The sequence below is a fragment of the Sciurus vulgaris genome (genome assembly GCF_902686455.1).
Source record: "Sciurus vulgaris genome assembly, chromosome: 2".
NCBI lineage: Eukaryota > Metazoa > Chordata > Mammalia > Rodentia > Sciuridae > Sciurus > Sciurus vulgaris.
In genome coordinates, this window is record NC_136462.1 from 113489504 (window position 1) to 113502718 (window position 13215).

Sequence of the window (13215 nt, forward strand, 5' to 3'; positions counted from 1 at the left end):
AGACCCACAGGGGGAAGTCTTCTCCTCCTGGATCCACAGAAGTAATTCCAGAACAGAAGTCCCTCCCTCAGGAAGCCTCTGGAACAATACTGTGGGAGCCGGGCATCAGGTTTGGGGTGTGAATGCAGCAAGTCACTTGAACTCTTTAAAACCCAGTTTCTGGGGACAATAACCTACTTTACAAAGTTGTTGCAAAACACAAACTAAAAAATACATGCACTCCAAAAGTGCTTCCTTAATTGTGAAGTCCTAACAAGGGCCACTGTTACTGAATCACGCCTCTTCTCTCCTGATGCTAACACCACCCACTCCTCCAGACATCCTCTAGGAAGGCCTAGGTCCAGCCACCGTCTAAAGTCTTCTGAGGATCTGAGGGCCACTACTCTGTCCCCTCCTGTCCTTTACTGGCTTCACTTCTTTTCTGCACCAAACAACAGGACTTAACTTCTCCACCAGAAGTCCACTATGAGAATCTGGAGTTTCCTGAATTATTCCAAAGTCCTGGGACATAGCGTGGCAGTTCAACACAGTAGGACACAAAGAAAAAGAAACTGGAAGAACAGGACACCACAGGTGGGAAGAACCTCAACCAGAAGTGGGAAATAGAACACAGAGCAAAGAACAGGACCCTGCTCCTGACAGCCCCCTGCTGGCCAAGCGAACTTGGCCAGCGCCTGTCCTCTCCCAGCCTCCATTTGATCATCTGTAGAACAGAATACCGGCTTCACAGGCCTGCTACAGGTGAGTTAGAACAACCCCTAAAAATCGCTCAACATAGAGAAGGTGTTCATTAAATTTAGAAGGCATTCATTAAACCCTGACTGCGGTTAAGAAACGAAGGGTGATTTTTCAGGTAAATAATCTATCTACCTGTGATTTATTAATTCAATAAATAACCATTGAATTGTCTAGTATGCACGTGGCCCTGGGTTCGATCCCCAGCAATTAAAAAAAAAAAAAAAAAAGATACCCATCGAAGCTTTGAAGATGTCCACAACGCTGGATACAAAGAAGGATCCACCCGCATCCCACCTTGGATCTCAAAGGTCTTATGTCCTATTGGGAAAGATGACCATGTCAACAAAATGCTGAACAATGACACCAGCGGCATATTAAGCACAGAATTTGTGTGTAGGCAATAACTGCTACAGAAGTGCAGGGGAAAAACAGATCGATGCTTTGAGATCACCGTGGGCACCAGTGGTCAGGGAAGGTCTAATGAGGACGCAGCTCTGACGCTGGTCTTGAAGGAAAGCATAGTTTGAGTTAAATGCAGAGAAGGGCAGGGACTGAAGCAGAGTGGGCCCTGGTGGTGAGTCCAGCAGGTAAGGATGGACAGTTGTGGGCAGAATGCGGACACAGGGATCATATATGTGAGGAGCTTGGGCTCTTGCTGGTGAGTACTATGGGAGGCGGAGCAGGTGTGAGGAAATAAGATGATAAAAACCATGTTTGGGGATGATGTGAAGAGAAAGAAATGAGGGCTGCCCGGCCACTGGACAGTGGCACCCAAAGCAACATGATGGGTTTGCAGCCCTGGACTCCAGATTCATTGCCACTTCTGCACTAGAACTTACAAAGACCATCCCACTTACAGAGCCCCTGTAGACTGCTCTGGAGACACATGTCCCTACATACAGCCATGCACTGTGCCCTGAAGATGGCAAAGAACGAGGACAGTGTCACCACCCAACATGAGATAGGAAAAACCTGAACAAAGGACATTTCTCCTGCCACAAAGAGCACGAATCCAAGAAACATAAATACAAAAGGAAACTTGGCACATTTAATATTGGAAGCAGGGCATATGGGGGAGTAGGGACATCAAAAGGTGTGGCTTGGGTTTGGGGCCCAAGCACTGGGAAGATGGTGCTGCCAACAACAAAAATGAAGAATCCAGAAGGGAAGATGGCTGAGTGATAGGAGGGCATTAGATCTCATTTTAGGCAGATAGGTTTCATAATGGCAGCCAGGAACCCAAATACTACTGCTAACTACTACTACTACCTGCTACTACTAGTAGTACTATTAACATTCAACCAGCAGCTGAAACATGATCTGAGAGGTAGAGGGCTGGTAGGTCGTCAAGGACTGGAAACCAGGAGTTCAGGCCTGAAGGAGCTGCTGCAGACTGCCTTCCAAACCATGCTGGTCAGTGTACACCATGTATGGACTGACTATCAAGGCCACTATGATTGAAGAGATGAGATCTTATTTTGATCTAATGGTTCCATTTTACCACTGAGAAAAGAAAAGCAAAAGGAAGTGGGCAGAAGGAACTTATAACCCAGCCATACTTTAATCCTGCAGTTCCAGTATGCACCATGAACCACCTCTTCCAGGAAGCCTTCCCTAACTACTGTAGGGAAGTAGTTCCCATGGACATCATGCTCCTTCTACCATGGCTGGTCTGCAAGTCATAATTATTTACTCTCTGATTCTGCTTTCTAACTATCTGAGGTCTAGATGGCATAATCCTCAATGTCTCCTGCAAGGGATTATCATTTCTTTGATGTCCAAGGTTAGATCTTCAAATTATCTTCTACCTCTTTTGTACCAATCAAATATAAATATTGAGCTAATTCAGATTTATCTTCCCAAAAAATCCCATTGTGCATATGAGCAAACTGAGGCACAAAAGGTAAAATATTTTGCTCAGGGTCACAGGGCTTAAAAGGAGTAGAGAGAATTCAAACCCAGGTCTTGAATTCTACAGGTGTTACTGTTGATTGTCCCTTTCTCCTTTCCAAAAGCACTCGATTCTGTTCCCCTCTGAGGTCCAACACACAATCAGGATTGTTCTAAGCCAATTATTATAATCTCCTTGCCTGCGTGTGGTTAGCTTAGGCAAGACATGTGATTCACAATATCAGCAAGACAAGGGACAGTCTGGTCAGGGATTTCTGGAAAAGGCTCTGCTACCTTCTCTGTCTCTGCACAAGATTTTAAGGGTAAAACACCTGGAACTATTGCCGCCATCTTGTGACCTTGAGAACAGGAATGATGAAAAGCATCTGGATCCTCGATGATCTGTTAATCTACTGAGATAAACAACCGTGGAGCCGGAATAGCACACACCTCATGTTTTGGGTGATGCTAAGTTCCTTATTGTTTCAGCCAGTGGAGTTCAGGTTTATTCTTGCTTGCTGTCCCAATACCCACTTCAGTCAAGGACTCTTGTCACTATAGATACCTGAGCTAACCATTATGGAAGATATATAACAAGCAAAAGTTCCATTCCCTGCCCTCATTGTGCCTATCCCAAGGTTAGCCATTCAGTACGTGTTGAATCTATATTTGATTAATTGATTCTCCCCTTCCTCGGCAATTACATGGGATCTGTGCCCTGAAGCTACAGTTCCTCCATTTTTAAAGCTTCGATGATTATCTCAATGTTTCAGCTCCACATATTGGCTTCGGTCTTAACACTACTGATTAGGTCCTTCTCCACTGTCTTCCTCCACCACTGAGGATCAAGTTAAAAGCCAGGCACAGGCACTTGTGATGGTCCAGAGAGACCATCAGCGAAACTCCGCATTCCTAAATATTTGTTCTTTGAAATGTCTTTCTCAATTAGATCTCACCCAAATGTTTGAAAGTCAGGCTGAATTCCAACTTCCTGCTCCAGAACAGACATGTTGAGCCTGCATAATTACTGCAGAAAGCTTTATTTGCTATAAAAACATGGATTTTTGCTCCTTCTCGCCTGTAAAATAATCAATAAATAGAATCCAGATGAAAAATACCAGCATTTAGGAGAACAACTCTTTTATGATTCTTTTCTTTGGGGTCTAATTAACACGTTGGGGATAAAGTGTGCTGTTAGATTTACCCCATCAGCAAAGTTGAAACACAAACTCTCCTCTTCCCGCTGAGACACAGCTTCACATCAGAAATCTAGACAAGACAGACAGACAGACAGTTGCAAGACATTTTGGAATGCTCGACCAACAGATCTGTACACATGTGATGCGGACTTCCTGCAGTCTCTCTCTGCTCACATCAGCTGTTCATTTTTTTCCCTCTCCCCTAAGAACACAATGCATAGTTACTGTCAAAAAGAAACACAGCTAGTCCCATTAGCAGGAGAAGCAATCTCTCTGACTTCTTTCTTTTAAATGAAGAAGCCATGTCTTTTTGGACAATGACCACCCAGGCCATGAAAGTTTCATGAGGGGTTCTTCAGAGTGGATGACACCTTTTCAATTATAACACTGCTATAATAAACCCCCACAGAGCCACAGGGCACAGAGTCTACATCCAACACACAACACCTATTTATTCCCTAATTACATTGCAATATATTCTCTCTCTGTATGTGTGCTGATGAAGATAAAATATTCCTTTAATTCCATGGCCACCTGGGGGGTGAGGGGGAGAGGATTGTACACAGGCAAGTCCTAGAGTTCTTGGAGCTAAATCATAGCCTTTGTTCCAGGCTCCCCCCACCCGACCCCTTGCATAGTCTTAAGGAAATCACTCACCTTCCCATTCTGCTACATTGGTTCTCAAAGTGTGGTCTCTAGACCAAGCTCAAACATCACCTGGTAACTGTTTAGAAATGTAAATTCCAGGGCCCACTCCAGACCCACCGAATCATAAACTTTGAGGGTGGGGTCCAGTCCTCCATGCCAAAGTCTGAGAACTTCTATTCTACAAAATAGGATGGAGTATCATTTTAACTTGAATCACATATCAGGGACACCTAATTCTGTAAGGGTCAATCCTCTCTCGCTGCATAGCTGTCCCAGTCTACAGATTGAGGGCTCCATTTACCCACCTGTAAAATGGGGTTGTACATCTCACCAAGCAGCTGAGGAAGCTGGAATTTAATGGGCACATGGTTACCTGGCACCAGTCTCTATGGATACCTAGCATGATCACAGTTACCAGCATTCACCAGCTCCCCCCCATCACCACCATCACCACTCTTGGTCTGCAAAGAAGTTCTCCAAGGCCACATCAATGCAACTGCCTTGGATCACCCTGGCAACCAGAAGCTGGAGCCATGGAGGGAATTTGGAGAGAATCTCCAAATCTCGTTGCCAATAGCTTCGTCCTTTTCACCTCAAGCCTTGAGCCACTAGAGGAAAGCTGGGTATTGTTTTTGTTATATCAACCCACTTCAGCAGGTCTTCCCACATCCCTCCTGTATTTGCCTCTGCCCTACAACTAGACCCTAAGACTGTGATGGGCAGAGGTGAGAATGTCAGCATGAGGCATGGGACACCCCCTGATTCATGGTTGTAACATCTGGGTCCAGACGGGCACCAGGCATGAAGTAGGCGCTCCAAAGCTACTTATTGACTACATGTTCCTAGTACAGCAAATGCCCTGGGCAAAGTAAGTCCAAAACACTCAAATATCTTGATTCTAAAAGTTACAGCTGGAAAGGGGCAAAGAAATGATCGAAACTCCCTGGGGGCAGGGGGAACAATGGGAAACAGAAAAAGAAATGAAAGTCAGAATATTTCCCAGTTGGTACCACAATCCCTGGTTTACGGGATGCATATTTCTCAGTCAATTCCTCACCCCTCCGTCTCGAACTAGAAGACCTCTGAGGCCAGTTTCTGAGCTTGAGTTCTCTTTGACCGTGACTCTGATGTCCTTGATCAGTGGCTGAGCAAGGCTTATTGCAACCTTCCTGCCTCCCTTTTAGTACAAGAGCCCTGGGCCCCACAGTCCTCCTCAATGTTTGCAAATCTACCTGAGGCTCAGTTCCAAATTCTGTCTTCTCCGGGGACCATTCCTAATTTGGCCCTCCAGAAGTGATCTCACCTGAGAAGGTCTGGGAGCACTCCTCAGCTACAAAACCATGGCTGCTCCTTCCCTGTGGCTTACACTGTACAGGGGAGCCAGGACTGTGAGCTCCTTTTACCCCCAGGCCCCAGAGCAGGCATAGTCTAAGGTATGCAACAAACTGTCACATAAATGATTCATGCTGGATGGAACCAGAGAGCATTGTGTTAAGCAAAATAAGCCAAACTCAGAAAGTCAAGGGTCATATATTTTCCTACACATAGAAACTAGAGAGAAAATAGGGAGGAGGAAAAAGGTAAAGGGTGGGTGTTGTGAAAACAGAAGAGAGGGAGATCAGTTGAATAGAGGGAAGGAACCAGGGGGCGGAAAGAAGGAAGAGAAAGGGGGAGATACTGGGGAATGATATTGACCAAATTATACTGTTATACTGGGTGAATGTACATATATGCACAACAAATCCCACTATTATGTATAATGCACCGATCAAGATATGTTAAAAAAAAAAAAAAAGATTCATCCTGGGAGTTATTCACAGCAGGGCACCTAGTTTAGAGAATCCAGAGACCAGTCCTGGGCCTCTAACCTCGCACACTCCCAGCCCTCCAGCCTGTAAGGTATGCGGTGGCTTGCTGGAAACACCTGCCCCGCGTTAAGAAAACCGTAAAGTCCGTGTGGCATGTTAGAAAAGGCCCTGAACCGGGGATTCAGGAGACCTGGTTTACTTCTCTTCCATCCTCAGCCAGCTCTAAGAGAGTGCTTTTTCCTCCTCTGGGTCTCAAACTGCTGCTTTGTGAAATGGGAGCAAGAGGTGAAGACTTAAGTTGTAGACTTCAGTTTCTAGAGGTTTAAAACGATTTCTAATATCCGAGCAAGAGAGAGAGCTGGTGCGTAGTGCGCACCAAGGGAAACCCGCCAAAGGAGCGGGGGATGGAGCGCTGCGGGGCAGGTTCAGTGCCCTGGGGCACCCTCCCCAACCTGCAAGGAGCAGCAACGGCCGGGCGGCTGGGCGTAACCCTCTTAGCAATGGCCCCAGCTTTTGGTCTCGCTAAACCTCTCACGAGAATCTTCCGGACGTACATCAACAAAGAGGGCTACAAGGCAGAGACCCCGCTCTCTCCGGGAAACCGTACGGGTCGGCGAATCCCGAAAGGAGAGCGAGAAGAACCGCGCCTCCCGCAGGCTCCAAGAGCCCCAGCCGGCTGTCGCATGCCGCCACCTGGCCGGTACATTAACCCATGTTTCCCTGGCAGGGTGCAGGAAGGGGCACGAGTACCCTTGCCAGTGCAAGCTGAAACGGCTCGGATCCCAAATTTCCCCAACCTGCCGGAGGCCCTGCCCAATCCGGTCTCGAGGGACAGAGAGTGGAAGAACCTAAAGCGGATCCACTTTGACATATATTTCTTGAGAACATGACCACCCGGAGAGAGTCAAACTAGCCTCGCGGCGCGGGCTAGGGGGGACGCATCCGGAGACGCGGCTACTACAGGATGCTGCCTGGAGTCCAAGTCCGGGAGAAAAGAGCAAAGGCTCGAAGGCTCGGGATACTGCCACAACGAGGCTCCGCGCTCCCGGGCTCAGGACCGGTAAAGGCTCTTTCCCACTAGCAGTCCTTGACACCCGCAAGGAATGATTTTTGCCTATTTTTAAGTCATTTTTCCTTCTAACAAAGTAGGAAAATAAACCCAAGCCATGGAGGAAGGCTGCTGCGCTGGGCAGCTTGAAGAGACCACGACGACCATCCTTATGCTCACCTCCAACACTACCGCCCACCGCTGGGAGAGAAGTTGGGAACTTCGAGACTGCGATCCAGGAGCGCGCTAGGGGGGACTGGCTTCTTTTAACTTTGGGAGCTAGGGTCGCCGCCAAGGACAAGAGGGATGTCTGATAACCACCACACAGGGCTGTTGGGCGTTCCGGATTCCCTGGAGAGTGTCGGGGAGACTGGATGAGAAAGAAATTATGGGGCATACGTTCCGCTTCGCGCCTTCCAAAAGCCAAAGAGCGCGTGGCACCGGCTGGGCTTTGGCAGCAGTGAGGCGCACCGCTGGCCACTGCTGGGAACCTGACCGCGTGCCAGCCGGCTCTGCGCCCAGACCCGGGAGGGAAGGGCGTGGGTGCAGTGCGTACAGCCGGTGCATCCTGGGCGGCTCGGGGGCGGGAGTCCCCAGATTCTTGGTCGCTGGCGGGCGCCCTCCCCGGGACACCCGCGCCACGCCGCTGCTCTCGGGTCTTCCCCCGCACGTGGAGGCGCGGCGGACGCTGCGTCCTGACTGCGGCCGGAGGGCGCGCGCCTGCCCACGCCAGGGCGCTACACGTCCTGCCCGGACCCCCTAGCGCTCCCGCAAGACCCGGCATTCATCTCCTACCGGCGCCAAACTCGGTTTCGGAAGCCCAGACCTAGACCCGGACAGGGTAGCGGGGGTCCACTGAGCTGGTGGAAAGTTAGTCTCGGGGCTGCGAAGCCCCCTCCCCGGGACTGGAGCACACATCCCTGTCCCCTTGAGCCCCTGGCACTCCGAGGCTCCGCATTCTCGCGGACTCCACCCAGCCACCTACCTGCTTCCGCGGCCCGCCCAGGGCTCAGCCAGCCAGTTGCGCGGTCCAGTCCTCCGGAGCCCGAGCTGCTCCAGAGCGCTGGGCCAAGTGCGGGAGCTGAGAGCTGCCCAGAGTCGGGCGACAGGCGGCGGACACCGCGAGCGAGTGAGCCAGCTAGCAGGCGGCTGGAGCCGCGGTGGATTCTGCTGCCGAGCCAGCTCCCACCCCCTCCGTCCCTCGGTCCCTCCCTCCTCTCTCTCCCTCCCTTCCAGCCTCCCTCCTCCCAGCTCGCAGCTCTCTCGCTTGTTCTCCCACCCCCTTCTTCTTCTTCTTCTTCTTCTTTTTTTTTTTTCACCCCTTTTCTCCCTCTTTGGTCCTTTCAGAGCCCGATCTCGCGCGCGCGCGCGCGTGCTCTTTTTCCTCTCTCTCTTAAGCTTTCCTTTGGATTCCTTTTTCTCTGGTTCGCTTCTTTCCAGCATCCCCCTTCATCTCTCTGCCGGCCCCCCCACCCCGCCTTGCGTTCTTTTGCTGGTCGCTTTCTGCTCCCTCTTTTCTCTATTTCTCTTTATCATTTCCTTTTTTTAACCTTTTCGCATCTCGACTCCCCTTTTTCTTCCTAAGTCCCCCTTTACCTCCCGGTGAATCAGAGTGGCCTGCGCGCCTCTCCTCGAAGCTCAGGATGTGGTCCGGGGGTGGGGGTGGGGGGCGCTCAATGGGGTCGAAGGGGTTGGTGGGTGCCAGGTCATGCTTTAAACAGGCAAGGAACAGAGAAGGATGGGTCGGTTCTGGAGACTCGTAATAAAGACAGGGATTCAAGAAACATCTAGGCTGGGAAAAGGCAAGAAAGCAAAGAACTCAGAATGTCAAAACCTAAGTCCAGCTGAGCAGCACCTGGTGAGATGAGGAAACTGGGATTTGCCAAGCAAGCACCGTGCCTCGCTGAGGGCTACCCAGTAACTGACTAGACCACCTCTGCTATCATCTGCAGCCAGGGACTGGGCTCCACTGACCTGAGAAATGCTAGGGCGCCTGAGGCTAGCCTTCAGCTTCTAGGCTCTTTGCATACCCCTGCGCCCAGAGCCAAGGGAAGAAGACCTCTCTGCCCGCCACAGCACCTTAGGCCAACGGGATGCCCTGCAGCACTCCTAATGAGGCCAGGCAACGGAAGAGCTGGCAATTGGGAATGGGGCAGGAAACCTCTCCCTTCTCCTCCACCCGCTGCCCTTCTCCAAGAAATATTGGACTCCTGCTCACAGGGCATTGGCATAGGCAGAGTCTTTGCTAGTGGAGTTTTCCTGTCGTCCTCGCCTCCTCCTCCTCCTCCTCCTCCTCCTCCTCCTCCTCTTTCTTCTTCTTCTTCTTCTTCTTCTTCTTCTTCTTCTCTCTTCTCTCTTCTTCTCTCTTCTTGAATTGAAACGATGGTACAGAGGCTTAAGACTTAAGACTGTAACACCAACCCTGCCCCCACCCCAGGAGGAATTTTGCAAATAAAACAGGCATATAATTGGAAGCTTTGGGAAAAGGTCTCCAGACAGGTTTCCCAGCACCTAGCCCTCCTGGTCATTGCCCTGATCAACCACCATTGAGGCTCTGATGGGGCAAGCTCCTCCCCTAGGAAGTCCTCCTGTCACTTCCTCATTTCAGCCCAGTGGTTTGGAGAGTTGTAGGGTCTCCTTTCCCATGGACTTTACTCTGCCACCTGCTTTAGAATGGCAGGATCCGGGTTCTCTTAGTTTCAGCCCTAGCTGCTAAGGCCAGTTTGTTCCCCTTCTGTGGTCCCAACCAGAAAGTAACCAGCCATCCAGGCCTGTGGCAAAAATCTACTTTGGAGTATTGGCTGTAAACAGTTCCATGCAGATAGTCCCATCAGCTTCTCAAGTCGGGATAGCTAATCAAATGAATAAAGCCATGCTGCATCTCGGTTCACACCACAAAACCAGGCGCCCAGCACTGAAGGAGGCCTTCTCTCTCAGGGCTGTGCCATTGCAGCATAGGTCCTGAGAGCAAGTGCCTCCTTAAATTCCACACCCTAGGAGCATCCCTGCCTTACCCTAGCCCTGGCCCTTAGGGTTGTGCAGTTGTCTGTCCTTGACCTTCAGTTGCTTTCTGGCATTCAGTTCCCTATATGACTATGAAAAGACTGAATTGGATTTCACTAAAGGGTTCTCTGGCTCTGCAGTGCTAGTTGATGCGTACCATAGATGCTGAGATGATAGGCCTGTGCCACCACTTACTAACTGTGACACTGAGCAATCACTTAATCTCTCTAGCCTCAATTTTCCTATCTGTAAAATGGTAATAACAGTACTGTGAACCCTGTGAAGATTAAATGAAATAATGCACCAAAGCCTAGCTCCAGGCACTAGAACTGCTAGCAATTAAGATTATACACAGCAGGTTCCTTTTGGGTTATGAGCTTTTGCTCCCATCATTCCTTGTACCCTCACTCAGTGTGGTAACCATCTATTTATAATTCTCAAACTTCCCTTCTGACAGGCTCGGGGAGGTGACAGGTCTTTCTCCCCCTTCTCTGTCTCACATACTCACACGTAGTCAGGCAGCAAGTGTGTGCCTGAGGACTGCTGGGGATTGCCTGGTTTTCTGCCATACTCTAAAAAGCTACGCGAATCTATAAAGTTGTACCTTCCCCACCCAGATGGCAGGTCTCCAAGGACACATGTCCCAACAGAGCCAGAAACACTTTTAGCAAACATCTCTGAGAGTGAGCCCGGGTCATGTTGGAGCCCACCATCCATCATTCATTTGCCAGTCCCTGAGAGCGTCCTTTAAGGAGGCACATCCCACTGCCAGAGCCATGTCAGCCCAGCTGCAACAAGTTCTTTTTGGAAGTTATAACACCTAAAATCACACTCTTCACCTCAGGACATAATCTAAGAAAAAAGCCCACCTCTCTCAGCTCTAAACCCTGCTATCAAAGAAGATTGCCCTTTGTAATCCCAGCAGCTCAGGAGGCTGAGGCAGGAGGATTAAGAGTTCAAAGCCAGACACAGCAACTCAGCTAGGTCCTAAGCAACTCAACAAGACTCTGTCTCTAAATAAAACATAAAAAAGGGCTGGGCATGTGACTCCATGGTTAAGTGCCCCTGGGTTCAATCCCCAGTACCAAAAAAAATAAATAAATAAAATAAAACAAAAACAACAAAGATTACCCTTTATAGTTTGGGTGCAGTTTGAGTGGCCCCCCCAGGGTCCAAGACTTTAATAAGTCTTGGCCCCTAAGATGGCACTGTTGGAGGTGATGGAAAGTTTAGGAGGTGGGGCCTGGTAGGAGGTCTTTAGGTCACTGGGGACAAGAGTTAGTTCTCATGCCAACCCTTGAGTTCATACAAGAGGATTGTTATAAAAGGAGTGAGACCAGCTTTGCCTCTTTTTTCTCTCTGCTCATCTTTGAGATGTGTGTGATTCTACTCTTGATCCTGCCATTATGTGCCCTTACCAGAGGCCAAACAAATGGGATTGTCTGATGTCAGACTTTAAACATACAAACTGTGAGCTAAATAAACCTTCCCCCCACCCTTCTCCATATATATAAAAAGCTTTCTCTCTAACTGGGACAGGAAGACAATAAAAAGAGGAATAAAGAGAGATAATGGACGGAGGCCTAGAAGTAGATGCCCAAGTTCAAATTCTTGGCTCCATCACTCAGCAGCTGTGTGAGCACAAGCAAGTCCATGTCCACCCTCTGCATGCTTCAGCCAGGTCAGGGGCAGGGGATGCAGAGACCCAAACTCTGGTGACACTGGGAGGATGGCTTCTGTTTTAGGGATAAATGATCAGAAGGCTAGGGCCCAGGAAGAGCAATAACTGCACCCCTTCCCTGGCTCAGGTGTTTTCCTTCCCTCTCCCGCCTTTGCTTGCTGGCACATCGCCTTTCCCTCTCCTTCCTGGGAGGAATAGCCACAGAGGATTCCCAGGAATGGCTGTGATTTGTTGAGTGAAGGAAAGATTTGGGAAGTTCTATGGTCTTTTTTTTATATATATATTTTTTTAGTATATACATTTTTTATTTGTTGATGGGCCTTTATTTTATTTATTTGTTTTTATGTAATGCTGAGAATCAAACCCAGTACTCACACGTGCCAGGCAAGCACTCTACCACTGAGGCACAACCCAGCCACTTGTAGGATCTTTTAAACTCTTCGAGCAGAAGGTGACACACTAGGGTCCTTGGATGGGAATGTCTATCTCACACTAGATGCTAAGATATTTGAAGCTGATACCATGTCTTCTTCACCTGTAGTCCTATTACAAACCCTAGTATAGGATCTTGTCTTGTTTAAAGAAAAAGTAAACTAGTCATGGTAGCGCCCACCTGTAATCCCAAAGGCTCAGGGGGCTGAGGCAGGAGGATAACAAGTTCAAAAGCGGCCTCAGCAACTTAGCGAGGCCCTAAGCAACTTATTGAGACCCTGTCTCAAAATAAAAATATAAAAAGGGCTGAGGATGTGACTCAGTGATTAAGCACCCCTGGGTTCGATCCCTGGTATCAAAAATAAATAAATAAAAAGTAAGCTATCTACATTTTATTAACAAGGTAAACACATATTATTTAAACCTCACAACAATACTATATAGCAGGCATTATCATCTCCTTTTTAGAGAAGGGAAGCTGAGGTGCAAGAGGTTAAATTACCCAAAGCCCAAAGCCACATAACTGATAAATGAACCTAAATTTGAACTCATGCTTGTTCTACATTCTTTCCTCAGTAGTATGGTGTCTTGTACTGCAGGGCTGGGACTAGGCTGGGGCAACCAAAGAGCCTAGGGTCACAACCTAAAGAGACATTCGTTCTCAGGAGCTGACTACACATGCACAGTCGTAGGCGAAAGTAACCTTTGGAAACAACCCTCAGTTATAGGAGACTGTGTGGTGCTTGTGGTCCTGGCCGTTGATGAGGT

General features: G+C 48.8%; 1 protein-coding gene across 1 annotated transcript in view; it reads right to left on the bottom strand.

Moving 5' to 3' along the window:
• The window catches only part of MEGF11 (multiple EGF like domains 11), a 313791-nt gene extending 305307 nt beyond the window's left edge, over positions 1–8484 (bottom strand). The window contains exon 1 of the mRNA XM_079125641.1: positions 8317–8484. The gene's annotated coding sequence lies outside the window, so the exon portion shown is untranslated. The remainder of the gene's footprint in view (positions 1–8316) is intronic.
• Between the last annotated feature and the right edge of the window lie 4731 nt (positions 8485–13215).